This window comes from Giraffa tippelskirchi, chromosome 1 (assembly GCF_054371585.1).
Source record: "Giraffa tippelskirchi isolate mGirTip1 chromosome 1, T2T-mGirTip1v1.2.pri, whole genome shotgun sequence".
Classification (NCBI taxonomy): domain Eukaryota; kingdom Metazoa; phylum Chordata; class Mammalia; order Artiodactyla; family Giraffidae; genus Giraffa; species Giraffa tippelskirchi.
The window spans coordinates 188,036,635-188,054,044 of NC_137275.1; the positions used below are offsets into that span (position 1 = coordinate 188,036,635).

General features: G+C 39.6%; 1 long non-coding RNA gene across 2 annotated transcripts in view; it reads left to right on the forward strand.

Annotated features, from left to right (window-relative positions):
• LOC145515355 (uncharacterized) overlaps positions 1-17,410 on the forward strand; it is a 150,536-nt gene that overhangs the window by 53,940 nt on the left and 79,186 nt on the right. The window lies entirely within an intron of this gene.

Sequence of the window (17,410 nt, forward strand, 5' to 3'; positions counted from 1 at the left end):
AGATGTGTGAAAAAGCTATTTCACAGAATTCAGGCATGATTTTGTGTTGGTCGAATTAAAGGGAAATCGTATGATGAACTCAACCAGGTGCTTTGGGAAATCTAGCCATCTTTTAAAACTGTGCTATGGGGAGAAATGCAATCCAGGCAGGATGAATAGTGGGGTCTCTTTGGATTCTAATTTAAACTCATTATAGCAGTTTTACTATAATTTTCACGGTCTCAGTGTTGTAAGTTACGTAGATGGTACCTCCCCATCTTCTCAGTGTAAATGTGTTCACAGGTCTGTGAGGCATTTTGGCTGTATGTGGACATCCATCCTGAGTTTTCACATATATGAGCTCTTGGGAAGGGACATGTAGGAGGATAAGGGCCCTGATGGACTGGAACATGAGAGCTCTCAGCTGTCACCCCAGTTCCTCTATTGATCAGCTCTATGACCCTGGTCAAATCCTTTTACCCTGTTCTACCTATTTTCCAACCTGTCAAATGCCAAAGTTGGAGTCTAGCATTCCTGATATCTCTAAAACAATGTCTAGTAACACAAATTAACCTTGACTCCATCTTTTTTGTTACCAGCAAGACTGCAAACTCCAACAGTGTTAGTTACCATAGCTAGACACATGAACACCTACATATATTCTGCTCAACAGGGAGACATCGTGAATGCCTGGAAATTAATAAACTGTGTATTCAAGCCCAGCAACTTCATAATCACATTGAAACAATAAGCTGGCCAAAGCAAGAACAAACCTGTTGGGTAAACCAGTTCATTTCTTGTTGGGTGGGGGAAGAGGGATTAGGGGGTGGGCAAGACAGGGAAGAAGGGGTAAGAGACCAGCATGTGTTGGAGAAAGGACTAATAAGCTTGATATGTAATAAGAAAATTACTGTGGCATCACAACCATGCCTAGGATAGAAGTTCATATTTTCTTATAAGTGGGCTGTAGGCAATACTGAGGCTTGTCCCTAACTTGTGAAGGAGGCTAATGATCTTGCGGAGGACTTAGGATTGAAGGTGGTCATTAAGGGTTGGGTTGGAGTGAAAGGATTAAGCAAGACAACCTTTAAACATTTGGAGGAGGTAAATGAGAAAGGGCCATCAGGGATTCGTCCAGACGGGCAAGATGATCTTGTAAGGAAACAGAGCCAAAGACTTCCATGTAAATCGTCAAATCTTCAAACAAAGATTGAAGAAAGAGCTCTGACTGTTAACCACAAACCAAGAATCAACTCTACATGAGTGTGGGGAATGATTATAGGTTCCCTGGCAAGAAAAAAAAAAAAAAAAAAAAGGTTGTTTGGAAAGCGTGAAGTTTGCTAGAAGAAGGAATAGAGGAAATTAAGGGTAGAGGGAATATCTAGAGAAAAGAAAGGGAATTTTCAAATTTCTATTTACATTTTCAATTTAAATTAACTGACACTATTAGTATTTCTCAAGTACCTTCTAGGCTGGGAACTTAGGGGATACGTGGGGGAAGGTAAATGAGAAGAGAGAAGGAGGAAAAGTAATGATTCTCGTCACTGAGAAGCTTATAGTCAAGTTGGGAAGAAGGTCAACCCCAGTCATATTTCCTAAAGGTTCAGCGTGTCAGGAACTTACATGGTAAGAGAAGGCCATGGTCAACATTGGCTACAGATGTGGGCAAAGCTTCATGGAAGGGTCAGTGCAGGAAAGATGTGAATTGTTGTTGTTGCTTTTGAAGAATTTATGAAAAAGCCATGATATTTCATTATTTTTTAAATGTTTTTGTTCTGGAAATCTCAGAGGTTGTTTTTATTGCTTCAGGAAGGAGTGATAGGTGTCTGGCGTGACGGCACTGCAACACAGTATTAATAGTTGTGTGTTTTCTTCTAGAAGGAGAACAAGAAGACAGATGCATATTCTTCCTGAGGATTTGGATTTCTCCTCCTCTACATTCTCTACTTCCTTAGCCGTTTTTTTCTTGTTAAAGGCAGTGCTATTTCTCTTGTCAGACTTTCCTTGTTTCAGCCTATTGGCTTTGAAGGGTGATGACTTACTTTTCACCATTGACATTCTTTTCCCCACACTCTGGTGTTTCCACCAGAACAGATTGTTCCACCCTTATCAGGGTGTGTTTTGCATCTTTTGATGTTGGTTCATTGTTTCTCTGGATTTCACTAATTTACCGTCATCTGTCTGGAGGTTCCTAGCTGGGTGTGTGAAGTGTCTCACAGTGACTGGTAACATGAAGCAATCCAATGGTGGGCAGCCATATTGGTTTACATATAACTAGTGCGTCTGTGCATTTGAGAACATCAAAGGCAGAAGCTGAAGCCTACCTAGAAATCCCTAATGTAAACAGCATCTCTTCCCCAGAGTTCAAGGACATCTGAATGTCCCCAATCCTTGTGCTTGCATTGGACTTTGATATAAGAATGATAGAAGAGTTTGGGGAGCACTAGAGGTGATGTCCAGTTTCTTTGTAACTTCTCCTGGGATGGGGGAGTAAGGAAGAATATAAAAGAGCTTGAATATCAGATTTCAGACTTTGAATTTCATTGTGCAAGCAACAAGGAATCAAGGGTTCTTGAGTAGGAATTGCTAAATGTGTTGAAATTAGCATTGGGGGAAGGTTGTTTGATTGTACTTAGGATGACTTGGAGGAAGAAAAGAATGGAGGTTGTAAAGCTAGTTAGTAAGATCAATTTGTGTTGATGAAGTCCTGGACAACCAGGATAGCAGTAGGAAAGAAAGGGGGGAAATTAGGAGAGATGTTTGAAATAAGATGGAAATTATCAATTAATCTAAGAACTGTATTGGAAAAAAATCTTTCTCCTAGTTTAATGATAGTACATCAGGGTTTTTCCCTTCCGCATTCACTGGTTATGAATTTTAGTTGACAAGACTAGCATCTCTGGGGTTCTGTTAAGGTAGTAACTTAGCTAACAAAAAGATGTGATGTGCTTAAGGGAGATGAGGAATCTTCCCAAGCCCTGCTGCTGCTGTGCAAGTTGGAGGCACCCCCAGGTGCAGTAGGTGGGAGGGGAGGGGAGCCTTTGCCATGCCCCCAAGCTGGGAAAGTGCAAAGGAGTGGGTGGGAGAATCTGCCAACACCTAAGGCTGGGTGATGGTGCCCTGACTGCCCGTGCGAGGCTGGCATGAGTTCAGTGAGAAGATTACATCAAAGATCTCTGGGGCTGTGTTGGATTTGGCTAGCTTAAAACTGAGCGGTGAATGGCTCTGGGCTTTTTGGTGAGAGCAGCCCAGGAGTATGGTTTCTTGGTAAATGTTTCTTTTGTGGTTAACCGACTGCAAGACACATCAAGGTTGGTGTGACATGGTGACTAATGTTGGAGTGTCATTGCCATTCTTCTCTGGGAATCTTGAGGCCTGACTGCACTGTAGGACCATTCAGTCATGCCTTCCTAACCTCAAGAAAAAGAAGGAGAGGAAAAGAAGGAAGATGAGGGGCGGGTGTGTGGAAATCATTCTCTTCCTTCTATAAAGATACGTTTTCTGTGCAGACAGTCGCAAATTGTTTGCCTTGTAAATTGCCTCTGACTGCCTTAAACTCTGCTAAAGAAAGAAAAGGGGAACTATATTAAGAGGGCAAACTCCCCCTACCCCCACTGGCTTAGGGAGGGTTACTGAGTTCTTGGTATTAAGTCAAGTGTTGAGGGAAATGCCGAGAAATGTTTGACCTTTTCTTGTGCACCACGAACTCCCAAGCTACTTCTTAATGCACGTAGGTTGTATTTGATGAGGAAGAATATCTGTTTTCTGGAAATCTAATACGGCAAGTGGGTTGGAATAGAGTTTACAGGTTTAGATTCAATTAACATTTGCAGGGTGCCTATCTGCTCTACACCAGGCATTGGTGCTGCTGCTGCTGCTTCTTATCTGTGAGAAAAAAACCTCACTCTCTCCTCCCACAGAAAGAGCCTGAGACCAGAGAGGAATGACTTATGCATGGTCATAGGGTAGATGGTGGAGCTAGGTCACCTGAGATTTGCTTGTTCTCAAAGGAGTTCAGGTTTCTTCAGTCACGTGACCCCCGCAGTGGAGGAGGACCATGCATCCTTAGTGCACTGCCCCTTGGGATGGGGCAGGAAGAGGAAAAAGAATATACAAGATGATCTAACACGTTTAAACCAGGACAAGCAAGTTGAAATTAGCCTCTACTCTTGTGAACACTAGTGTCTCATCCCTTCAGGTCTAAGTTACAATGTCACTTTATATCCGGGAAGACAAGTTCACAGTCCCTGGGCAGTCTGTCAATCTTCTGTTTCACAGGAGCATACTGAAACAAGTACAAAGAAATGTGTGTCATTGAATCTGTCAGTATCACGCCCTTTGGAGACAGGAAGGGACAGTACTCTGTTGAGACACACGAGGGCGCCCGAACCAACAGCAAGGAGACGTGCCTTTTACATTGAAAAAAAAAAAGTGTGAATCCTGGCTAAGTTAGATTGACCATTGATTGTTTCAGGTCATCAGGATGCTTTTTTTTTTAAGGGGAGGACTCATATTTGTGGTCTAGGTCACACACCTGTGACTTAGCCTGTGAGCTTGCCGACGACTGGGACGGTTCTACATATTTTAGGAATTCTGTGGTAAAACCATTCTGTTTACCATCCTATTATTACCTAGCAGAGAACTATCAAGGGGTTGTAGGTTTATTAACTATTAACCACTCTGCCCTAGTGCTAAGCAGAGGATCTATTTACTAACTATTCTGTTTATTAACTAGTTAGGGTTTATTAACTACTTTATTTATTAACTAGTCTGCCCCAGTGCTAAGGGGAAGGCTCACATCCCTACCTAACCGTTCAGGGCAGATGAAGGGCTACATCAGATAACACAGGTGTTATTTTGAGCTCCTTGGTTTAAAAAAGCAATTCTATTTCAAAGTGATAGTGAACATTGCACCTTGCTAGTAAAGAAAATGACACTTCTTTGACCCATTTTTTTTCTTCTTGGCGTTCTTTCTTCCAGTGGTCTGCAGACAGAGGTCAAAGCTAAATAACTTTCTACTCAATTTGTGACACTTTTTTGCATCTATCCTATGGCTTGGAAATCTTCCAGAGGAGTGTTGGGAGGTCAGTGTGGAGGCAAATCTGAGCCTGAATGTTTTCCCTTGCTTCTTGGTCCTCCTCTCAGACACCTTTGTGATGAATCCATTTGTACTCCAAGTAGAGGCAGGAATGACTGAGGGATGGGGCCAACCTGTCATTCTGCCCATGACTGAGAAAGTCTTCCACCCAGTGCTCCATGCAAACCCTTCCTATTAGAGACCAAGGCTTAGTACTTGCAGTAGACCACTCCATCCATCCAGCTTCCTAGGTGGCTCAGTGGTAACGAACCTGCCTGCCATGCAGGAGATGCGAGTTCTATCCCTGGGTGGGGAAGATCCTCTGGAAAAGGAAATGGCAACCCACTCCAGTATTCTTGCTTGGGAAATCCCATGGACAGAGGAGCATGGCAGGCTACAGTCCATGGGGGTCACAAAGAATTGGACACGACTGAGTGCCTAAACAACAACAACACAACTCCGTTCATCCATAGTCCTTAAGCTTTCTGTACCTGGGATGGTGAAAATACATGCAGTGAAAATACAGACAGTGCAGTGTGGGGCAAGACACGGAGGCGTGGACCTGAATCCAAGGCATCAGATCCACAAGGTTCAGCTCTGAGCTATAATGAGTGAGACTGATGGGTGATGCCAATGAGTTTGTGAAATAGAAATTAAAAAAAAAAAAAAAGACAACTCAGGCTGAAGCATCATTCTGACATATGTAGCCTAAAGCCAGCTTGGCATTTGTGAAATGCTGTCCAAGTATAAAGAAGTGTCTTGCAGCCATTCCCGGGGTGCTAGACAAATCTATTATTCCGAATTTATTGGCTGAGAAAGGGGGATGTGGAGAGGGAGAAGCCTTTGTACAAAGTTACCCTGCAAGTCAGCAGAGGGGCCAGCCTAGGAGGTTATAGATTTCTTTACTTGAGGTTGGGAAAGCTTGCCAAGAAATTTATTAGGGCAATTCAAATGCATTTTATAATCAAGTTGCATTTAATATGCTTTAGGCTAAAGTGCAATTAAGATAAACCGGCTCCTTGTTCTGAATGGGTGTCATGGGAGTCTCAACATACTCTGATTACTATATCGTAGTAATAAAGTACAGAATTCAGTGTCAGAATTCATACTGTAAGGGTTTTATAATGGTAGCAAAAATGGTCACCGAGCACCATTCTCTTTGCTTTCACAGAACATGTTTTTTTGTCAGCTGTTTGAGAAATGGACTCTCTCAGCCCTTTAAAAAATTAATTGTAAGGAAATTTAGTGGAATAAATGGAAATCCAAGTGCAAAAGGAAACACACTCTGGCCTCAAGGCAAGCATTTTCTTGAACATGTCATCCTGCACTCTCCAGTGACAATAATAGGAAGGGGGAGGAAGAGAGAGAGAGAAAAAAAGTTACAGCTTTGGAGGAAGTGGTGAAGTCCTTAAGGACAAAAAACATCAGGGAGTCGCTGTGTGAAGACAGGGAAATTTAACTCGAGAAAGCATGGAGCAGAGGAATATTACTCTTTTCGTATAGCAAATTTTAATTATATTTTCAGTGCTCCTCATATTTGTACTTATAATATTTTCTTCACATAGTTGTGATTGATCGTCTTTACTGTTTTTCTTGCAATAACAAAGGAAGTGCAGTTTCCTCTGTGTGTGTGTGTGTGTGTGTGTGTGTTGGGGGGAGGTTACCCTTCACTTGTCATTTAAATCACTCACACCAGACTTTGGAATACGGAAAATAATGAGAAATGAACCACGCTGTTAAAGTCAAACATTAGAAGTGAGAAAAAGTATTTCCTAACATGATATTAAACAGACCTTCATTGGTATGAAGGGTGGGTCAGTGTTTGGAGCTTTTAAAGTCATAGCTTCTCTATTTTTTTCTCCAAAGAAGTAGATACACCAACGGATAGTTTTGCGTAATTCCATGAGTCCAGCTGTCTTTTTGATCAAGGGGAAAGGTGCAAGGATAAGGAGTCATCTCTCTTAGGACGTCAGGCATTGCCCACACATACAAGCATCTCATCTCAGTTGGGGCTGACCTTTAGCAGGACTCGAGGGAGCAGGATACATCCACAGTAACAAGACTGAGAATCTGTACCTTTCCTTATGTACCTTTCCTTTTCCATAAAATGAAAAATTTTAAAGCCTTAGAAACAGTGAGATTTCATTCAGCCCCGTTCAAAGCCCTTCCCCCACTCCCTCCTTAAAATGTTGCCTTATGCCATGAATTGGAAAGAACCACTGAAAGCCCAGAGCTGCATTCAGAAGCAATGAATGCAAAGCCATCAGCTGTAAAGTAGGTGCTGTGAATGGCTGTGCACAGGGAGGGGGAAGAAAGCTTTGCCTCACTGCAGCCTCTGTGCCTATTGCCAAAAAGGATTTGCTACATGGTTGAGAATTGAAACCTTGCTGAGTCCTTGGGTATGGCGGGCTTGAGGAAGGTGGGGAGGGGGAACTGACCTCACTATTAAGTGATTGAATTTGACTGCTGCTCTCTTGCCAGGGGCTTGGTTTATAATCTCGGTTCTTAATTGGTTAGAACTTCTCCAGCTCTGTGAATGTGTGTATGCGTGCCTTCTTTTACATGTTCATTCTTGTACATTACATGATTTAAAGGTATGGCCCTTATCAAGGTAACCAATGGCCTTTCTAAACTCTAGGCTCTTATTCTAATGGAGTTCTTGAATAGGGGGTGTGTTATGATCCTCGTATATTCCAAGGAAAGTACATTTTTATACAATTATATATGATGTGTTGAACAGCAGTTGACATAATGACATGATGCTACATTTTGTAGACATTTACTTAAGTATCTATTTCAAATTTTTGAAGTTTTCTTACTGTATTTTTTTCCTTTGGAACCAGCAAAATTTTCCCCAGTTCTTCATCATCTTTAAGCCCTTAAAGGACTTATAGACGATGGGTACCATCCTGTAATGTCTAAGAGATAAGTTGGTTCTGAACTTTAAAGAGTTATCAGATAACTCAGGGGCTCATTCATTCGTTCACTTATTTATTTTATATTTCTTATTTTTACTTTTTATTGAAGTATAACTTGCATTAAGAAAAATGCAAAGATCATAAAAAGTAGAGCTTGATAAATTTTCACAAAGTGAACATACTAGTGAAAACATCGTCTCTCCAGTCAGGGCTTCTTATGGGCCTAGCCCAACTAAAAGCCAGAGAGCAAAGAAATCCTATACAGATAATCCTCCCAGGGCAGGAGGTTTAATGGAGAAGGCTAGAGTATTGATTTAAAGGAACAAATAAAAGAAAGATGACAAAGAGTCTATTGGACTTGCAATGAGAAATTCAGTGGAGACTTCCATGTCTAGAAGGATGGAGGATTGAATAAGGTGAATTGTCCTCTAACTTAAAACAACAATATATGTTGACTAGAGAATTATTTCAACTTTTTAAATGCATCATTGATCTCTCAAGAAATTTCAGAATGCAGACGCCAACAACAAAGTAAAATTCAGAATCCCACGATTTGATTTGCCATATTTGTAGGCTTCACAGGGAGCTGAGGGAAAAAATCTAAGGCCAAGTCAAGGTAAGCAATTTTAACAACAGACCTACCTATAAAGAGGGTGGAAGACAGATCCTAGGGAAATATTGTTGGCAAAAGTCTTCTTTGGAAATCTGTAATTGGCAAATCTGTGTTACAGGCTATGAAGATGACGAAACTTAGTAACTTGGTAGCTAGTGTTTTCTCAAAGAGGATCTGCTAGATTCGTAATTCTCTGAGACTAGTTTGATTATCTTAGGGAAGTTTATTGTTGTGGGAGAGTCACTACTTCTAACTAAAGCTGATCTGTCGTCTTTTTAATCATAGAACAGGACATTCTTCTGCACAGGAATTCACAAGAATCATGCCTCTTTTTGGGGGAGTGAGTACCAAGGGAACAGAAATGTATATGTATATATTCTCCAGGCTTCATAACTATATGAAAGGATGCACGTAAAAGCTGAATCGTGGAAATACCAAGGATTATCCTTTTTTTTTTCTTTCACACTATTTTTAAACCAAGGACATCAATAAGGATAGGGAGAAAATATGTATTGTTAAATATTACTTAGGCATTTGACATGTTATGGGGGCAAAGTCCAACTGCATTCTTACATTCAATCTTTCATTAATATCGTTAGTTTGGCTAAGTGGAAGTTACAGGCTAACACAAACAGTCATCAATGTGCTGAGTGTTACAATTCAAAAATTCAAGACAATAATCAGATGAGGTGGTCAGAGAAAGTTTCCTAGAGGAGGAGGTATTTAAGCTGAAATAACAATAACCATGATGTAGTTCAGCAGCTGTAGGGGCAGGGCAGTTGGTTTGTACAATTCTAGGGATCACCGATCATAGCCTCTTAGTCTAGGTGTATGGTAACCTCTAGTTATTCAACTCTGATGTGGAAATGTATGCAGTGGCGGCAGGGGCTGAGGGGGAGGTTTCCAGTGAGAAGGACCAGCATGCATGGCATGGCCATCCTGAGATGCAGTATGGTGGATCTGAGGGACTGAAAGTGTGCAGCAGGTGAAATTTAGAAAGAGAAAGAGTGATATTAGATGAAACAAAAGGGTTTGAATCTAGCTAGACCAGACATGATTTTATAATCCATGTTAAGATTTCTCAACTCTTTCCTACAGGGGAATGAGAGATCATTAAAGAGGTTTAAGCTAGCAAGTACAGTTGGTAAGGTTTGTATTTAAAAATGTGTATTTCATAGGATGCATATATGTGGAATCTAGAAAAGTGGTATGAATTAACCTATTTGCAGGGCAGGAATAGAGACTCAAACATAGAGAATGGATGTGTGTACATGGGGGTGGGGTGGAAACTGGGATGAATTGGGAAAATAGGATTGACATATATACACTCCAGCTGTAAAATAGATAGCTAGTGGGAACATGCTCTATAGCACAGGGGACTAAGCATGGTGCTTTGTGATGACCTATAGGGGTGGGATGGGGAAGCGGGGTGGGAGGGAGATCCAAGGTGGGGGGTATGATATATGTATGCATATAATAGATTCACTTTGTTATACAGCAGAAACTAACACAACATTCTAAAGTGATTATACTCTAATAAAAATGTTTACTTCATGCTACAGTGTGAAGGAGGGATTGGTTGAGAACTAAGGTAGTGTAGGCACACTAATAAGAGATGAATGATAATGAATGATGCTTGGACTACAGTGTTAGTGGGGTTGGAGAAAGAAATGTATGGATCCAAGAGACATTTAGGGAATTATATCAATGGGATCAGGTGATTGGTATTTTGGAGTGGGATACAGTATGGACAGAGAGAAAGTATATTCAAAGATAATTTCTGGGTTTCTGTGTTGACCTGGATGGATGGGGTGACATTCACTAACACGTAAAACACTAGTGGGAGAGATTTTTTGTGTGTGTGAGTGCAAAGTCATGTCTTGGTTTTGGACTGAATTAAGATGCTAAGTTGTCTAATGGGAGATTTTGAAAGGTAGCTGGATATATGGATCTGGGGGTCAAGAGGGGGATCTGAGCTGTAATTACACAGTTACTGGTTGTCAGGGGTTTTGAAATCCTGGAAGTGTTTGAGATTATTTAGATAAAAGTGTAGGGTTAGAATCAAAGAAGGCCCCCCCCTCCCCTCTACCCCCCACCAAAAGAGGTTTCTGGAAGTCACATATTAAATGGCTGGATAGAGGAAAAGGAGGTTACAAAGGAGATGTACAAAGAGAGTTCAAAGAGATGAGAGCATGCAGTTATCAAAAGCAAGGGAAGAGGATATTTCATGAAGAAGGAAGTATTTACCTGTTCAATGCTGTTGAGGGATCAAGGGTGTAAGGTAGGACATCTTTAGCTGCAAGCAACAGGGAATCTGATTCAAACTTACATTAACAACCAGAATATGTATCAAATCTTCTAACTGGAATTTTAAAAAGATACAGTACAAGGCTTCAGCTTCACCTTATTCTAATGGCTCTGCTTTCACGACCCTAGATTCGGTTGGTTTTATCTTTAGATAATGATGATGACTGCTGTTATAAATTATGGTTGCTTCTGGCTTCATATCAATATGTCCTGGTGTCCAGAAGTGAGACCAGCAAGTCTCTTTCAACTTGCTCACCACTGAGAATGAGAAAATTTATTTTACAGCAGCCTTCGGCACACTCTTCTGACTTATAATTCATCTGTACTGAGTCATATGCTCATCCTGTGCCAAATCCTGACCAGAAGAATACTTTGCATTTAACAAGTTAAATGTGATTCCTGAAAATATTACTGCTATGGGTTGGGGTGGGGAAGGGGAGAGAGGCAAAAATAGACCAACAAGGCTAATCCCAGGAAATTGAAATAGAGTTATTTTCTCTTGAGCCACAAACGTGAAGTCCTTTTGGGAATGATGGGACAGAGTATGGATGAGTTGGGCAATCAACGATGTCCAGTATATTAACATAAGAAAGGGCTGAGGATTGTATTTTGGAATTTAAAAAATTTTATATGTATCTACTGAGGTATAATTGACATATGTAACACTCACATTTATAAAACTGTGCCATGAAACTGTGATCACAATCATGATAAAGAAGATATCCATAATCACGAAAGTTTCCTCATGACCCTTTGTAATAATTTTTTCCCCTTTCTCGCTGTCATACCCTTCCCTTCTTGTCCAGTCCTCAGGCAGTCATTGATTGTTTGTGTCTTCAAAGGAATTTATCTCTTTCATCAAAATTGTCTAATTTATTACTGTAAAGTTGTCTACAATATTCCCTATTCCTTTTAATATCTGTGGAATCTGTAATGATGTCATCTTTCTCACTGCTGTTATTAGTTACTTACCAGTACCAAAAGATAATTATTGCTTACTTACCAATTACCAAAAGGTAATTTCTGGGTTTCTGTCTTGAACTGGATGTTTTCTCTTTTGTTTTGCATCATTCTGGAGAAAAATTGTCCATTGGATTTCCTTTCTTGTCCTCCTCCTCCTGCCCTCCCCTTTCTTTTTCCTGTATGTTGTTAGAGAATGGAAATTAAAAACTGTATCAAGTTAAGACTCACTTAAAGCAAGTACCTCTCCATCACAGCCAGGTTTTAAAAATTCTTTTTAAAGTGTTAAGTTACTTTATGTAAGATAATTATTTTCACATTGTGAAAATTTGCAGTATGCAAGATCAGAAAATAAAACTGAAAAGTCCCATTTTGTTTCTCACCTGTCTCACCACACACTTTGACCTCCAGATGTGGTTATTCTTAACAGCTTGATGAATATTCTCCTAGATGCAATGTTATCATTGTTTTAAAATATAAATGGACTTACATTGTACATATTGCTCCATAATTTATTCTGTTTCCTTTAAGAACATTTTGTAGACACTTTCAGTTAAATAGACACAGATAGACAGTATTTTAAGAACTGTTTTGTTTTTTTTGGACATGCAGCATGTGATATCTTAATTCCTTGACCAGGAAAGGAAGCCGCATCCCCTGCATTGGAAGGTCAGTGTCTTAATCACTGGACAACCAGGGAAGTCCCTAAAATCGTCCTATAGAAAAAATGTGCAAAATACATAGTCAACCCCTTAGTAGGCATAGAGTGAAAACACAAAATTTTATAGAGGTTGAAAAAGCATCCTCTTTTGTACCATTTCTTTGAATAGTCCATAAGAATGACAATTTCGTCTAGACACTCACCAATGCTGAATAGCAACAATTAGAGAATATTAGGTGAAATTAAATTGTCATTTAGATTTTATTTGCTCGATTACTATTATGTCTTTCAAAGTGAATCCTTTCCTCTACTTTAAATTTATTTTCATTTTTTTTGCTTTATTTGAATTTTCTACTCTTTTTTTTGTGTATATATTCGCAAATTATGTTTTTTAAAGAAAAAAGTCATTCATCAATATTTTCATTATTTGGCATAAATTTCTTCATGGTATTCGCTTTGAATTTGTAAAATATTCTCTGTACCTGTAGTTAAGACCATTTGTTGGCTTTAAGATTTGTTTGTAGCTTCTTTCCATTTTTTGGTTAATCGGACTTAGTAAAGATTTGTTCATTATATTGTTTTCAAAGCATCATTTAAAAAAAGTCTTTTAGTTTCTTTTTCTAGATTATTAATTTCTATTTTATCTTTATTAATTTATTCTTTTTACTTAATTTATTTTTTGCTTACTTATTTTGCTTTAAGTTTCAAAGCCTTTTGGAGTAGGAGTTTAGTTACTTGAAGGAGGAGTTTTATTTTATGTGAAAAATTTCTTACTATGCAATGCTCTAAGTATGCATATTTCCCTGAAAGCTACTTGGTAACGCTGTAAAAATTTTATCATGTTTTTCTCAATAATTTATAATTTCATATTGAATTCTCTTTAAATATAAGTAATCATTTAGATAAATTTTAGTTTTCTGTTGGCACCACTAATATTTTAAAACATATTTGGAATCGTGTTTTTTCTAGTAATGACAAGTATTATATTTCCTCAAGAATATTGGCATGCAACTACTTTTGCTTTTTCCACTGTTACCAATTGCTATTGTCTATGATTTTAGATCCAGATTCATATTAATATTTCAAAGTTATGGTCAATACTTATTTAGCTTTAACTGCCATCTATGGGGTCGCACAGAGTTGGACACGACTGAAGCGACTTAGCAGCAGCAGCAGCAGTAGGCTTTATTGGGGGTTCCCTGGTGGCTCAGGTGGTTAAAAAAAACTCCTGCGAGGCAGGAGACTGGGGTCCAGCTCTGGGTCTGGAAGATCCCCTGGAGAAGGGAATGGCTACCCACTCCAATATTCTTGCCTGGAGAATTCCTTGGACAGGGGAGCCTGGTGCACTATAGTCTGTGGGGTCGCAAAGAGTTGGACACAACTGAACAATTAACACTGTACTGCACTGTGTAGGCTTTTTTGGGCTTCCCAGGTGGCTGAGTGGAATAGAATTCGCCTCATTGCAGGAGACATGGGGTATGATCCCTGGGTTGGGAAGTTCCCCTGGAGAAGGAAATGGCAACCCATTCCAGTAGTCTTGACTGGAAATTTTCATGGACAGAGGAGTCTGGCGAGCTGTAGTCCATGGAGTTGCAAAGAGTCGGACACGACTGAGCACACACGCAAACATTTAGGCTTTATTTGGTTCTCTAGTGGGACTTTCCTGGTGGCTCAGATGGTAAAGAATCTGTCTGCAATGCAGGAGACTCAGGTTCGAATCTTGGGTCAGGAAGAGCCCCTGGAGAAGGGAATAACTACCCACTCCAGTATTCTTGCCTGGTGAATTCCATGGACAGAGGAGCCTGGCAGGCTACAGTCCATGGGGTTCTCTAGTAAACACTGCTGCTGCTGCTGCTAAGTTGCTTCAGTTGTGTCCGACTCTGTGCGACCCCATAGATGGCAGCCCACCAGGCTCCCTTGTCCCTGGAATCCTCCAGGCAAGAGTACTGGAGTGGGTTGCCATTGCCTTCTCCAATGCATGAAAGTGAAAAGTGAAAGTGAAGTTGCTCAGTCGTGTCTGACTCTTTGAGACCCCAAGAACTGCAGCCTACCAGGCTCCTCTGTCCATGGGATTTTCCAGGCAAAGAGTACTGGAGTGGGGTGCCATCACCTTCTCCGCTAGTAAACACTATATATCCTGTATTTTCCCTTTTTAAGGCACATTTATTTTGTTTGTTTGTTTGTTTTGATGGAAGATTTCTTTAAATCAGAGGGGGGTGGTCTCTGATAAACTTTCTGAGTTCTTACACGTTAAGAATATCTTTATTTCTCCTTCTCACTTAATTATAGTTTGGTCAGATAGAGAACTACATTCAAAGTAACTTTCTCTTAGATCATGGAACTGTTTCTCCACTACTTTTTAACATTTTTTGCTGCAGGGAGAATTTTGATGCCTATTTGATTTTCATTTCACTGATGATAAGCTACTTTCTATTTTCTGAATGATTTTGGTTTATGTTTTATTTGGGTGGATATTTTCCAAGAGCCAATTAAGTCTTGGCAGTCACCTATAAGATGATGGATCTCAACTACCAAACTCTCTTCCGTAAAGATCTTGTCAAGGCTTGGTTTTAGGCATTGTTGGTACTAGGAAGGTCTAGAGTAGGTCTTACATGGGAGCTTTATCTTTACTCCTAAGGAAAGCTTTTTTGTGGTAATTCAGCCTGACATTTGGGTATTAATGAGGACTTTCCATTCTGGCAGGGTCAGAACTTCCTGGTACAGCTTTTAACTCAGGACAGCTCAACTTCCAGAACCTTGATTCCATTTGCAACTTTGAGCACTTTCTCTCTAGGAAGCCTTGAGTGGAGTTGTCTTGTGCAAATTTAGCCTAGCCTTCGTCATGGTGGTAACTCAACACAGATTTTTGGAAGCCCACCCCCCCCAGCTCTGCATATCTTCTTCCCTCTCTTGTGCCTTTCACTGAAGGATTCATCATTTCAGCTTCTCTGAACTCTAACTTCTGCCTCCTTAGCTCAGCAGAACTGCTAAGTTCTGTTCAGCTCCAGAGTTTCCCTTCTTCTAGAAATGGCAGACTCATCCTCCCTGTTTCTAAGTCCTTAAAAGAATTACTTCATATATGTCATCAGGCTTTATAGTTGTTTATGTTACAGTCAAATGCAGTACCAGTTATTCCACTATGGTCATGAGTATAGGTGAGTTGTATTTTTTTTTGTGACTTGTTTTAATGAAACATCTTTTTATTTTTTTTAAAAGTTATTTATTTATTTATTTTGGCCACACAGCATATGGGATCTTACTTCCCTGACCAAGGTTCGAGCCTGTGCCCTCTGCATTGGAAGTGCAAGCATCTTAACCACTGAATTGCCATTCAAGTCCCAAGACCTAAGGTTTTACCAATCTTATTTATGACCTCTCAGTTTTATGCTATATTTAGAAAAACTGTCTCCATTCTGAAATTACAGTACTCCTCCCATAGATTTTTTTCTAGTATTACTTATGGTTTAATCTTCAAAGATTTTAATCTCTGATAGAAGACTTATTTTGATAATGTATGCTACGAAATATGGAGCAAATTTAATTTTGCCCTCAAGAAGGTAGTTCCCAAACCATTTATTTAAAAAAAAAAACCAACTTTCAACCACTTAAGTGAAATGCCTCATATACTTTACTATATTTTCATCCTTATTTCAGTATAATTCTTGACTTTCCAGTCTGTTACGTTGGATATATTCACAAACTAGTACATCACGATTTAATTATAAACTTATGTAATTGTAACTTTATGATGCATTTTAATATATGATAAAGTTATTTTCTCATTAATCTTTTTCATAATTGTAATAGTTCTTCTTGCTTATCTATTTTTCCATGTCAACTTTAGAATAAACATGTATAGTTGAAAAAGTCCCATTGTTATTTATTTAGTTTATAAATTGATTTACTGAGAATTGTTATCTTTGTGATGTCATTTTAGTCAGGAATTCATGTTGCCATTTTATTTAGTCAAGTACTCTTTTGCATCCCCCAGTAGCACATTTCTTGTTAAATTCACTTCTAGGTGCATCTTTGATGATATTTTTCATCATCAAAGCATCTTTGGTGATATTTTTCACATAGGTTATTTTTCCACTGCACCTTCTAGTTATTTGTTGCTTGTGTATATGAAAGCCTTTGGCTGAATAATATTCCATTGCACGTGCATGTATGCCTGCTCAGTCACTCAGTCGTGTCCGGCTGTTTGCGACCCCATGGACTGTAGCCCACCAAACTCCTCTGGCCATGGAATTTTCCAGGCAAGCATCCTGGAGTGAGTTACCATGTCCTAACCTTCAGGGGATCTTCCTGACCCAGGGATCGAATCTGCATCTCCTATGTCTGCTGCATTGGCCGGCGATTCTTAACCAATGGACCACCAGGGAAGTCCTGAGACATTCTTGGAGAATGGGTTGGGAAGGTTTCCCAGAACGAGTGACAACTTGACAAATAAAGGAAGCTTTCTGAAAAGGAAGATCCAGAGTACCATAGAAAAGGACATGGCACTTTCATGGCATTTCAAATTTAGCCTGGTCTGAGTATGGATGGACGTGGTGACCAGGAAGTAGTGACTGATCAATTTGGGCAAATGTGAGCATGAAAGGGTTGCCTTCCAACCCTAACCTAGTTAGAGATTTCATTATTAATATGTATTTTTCTTCCTTATACTCCCTCTGAGATATTTATCAAGGTTATTCTTTTTCATATGATGTCATCTAAACTCATTGCATTCTCTTTTCCACTAACAGTAGGGCTTTTTTAGCTACTAAAGTTAAAACCAGTGGAATTCTGCCCTCAGTTTTTTCCACTGATAGTCTAAATTCTATTACTAGATTTCTAGATAATGTCATTCCTGAGCTTTTGAAATAAAACTTGCTTTACTAAAAAAGTGTTTTTCT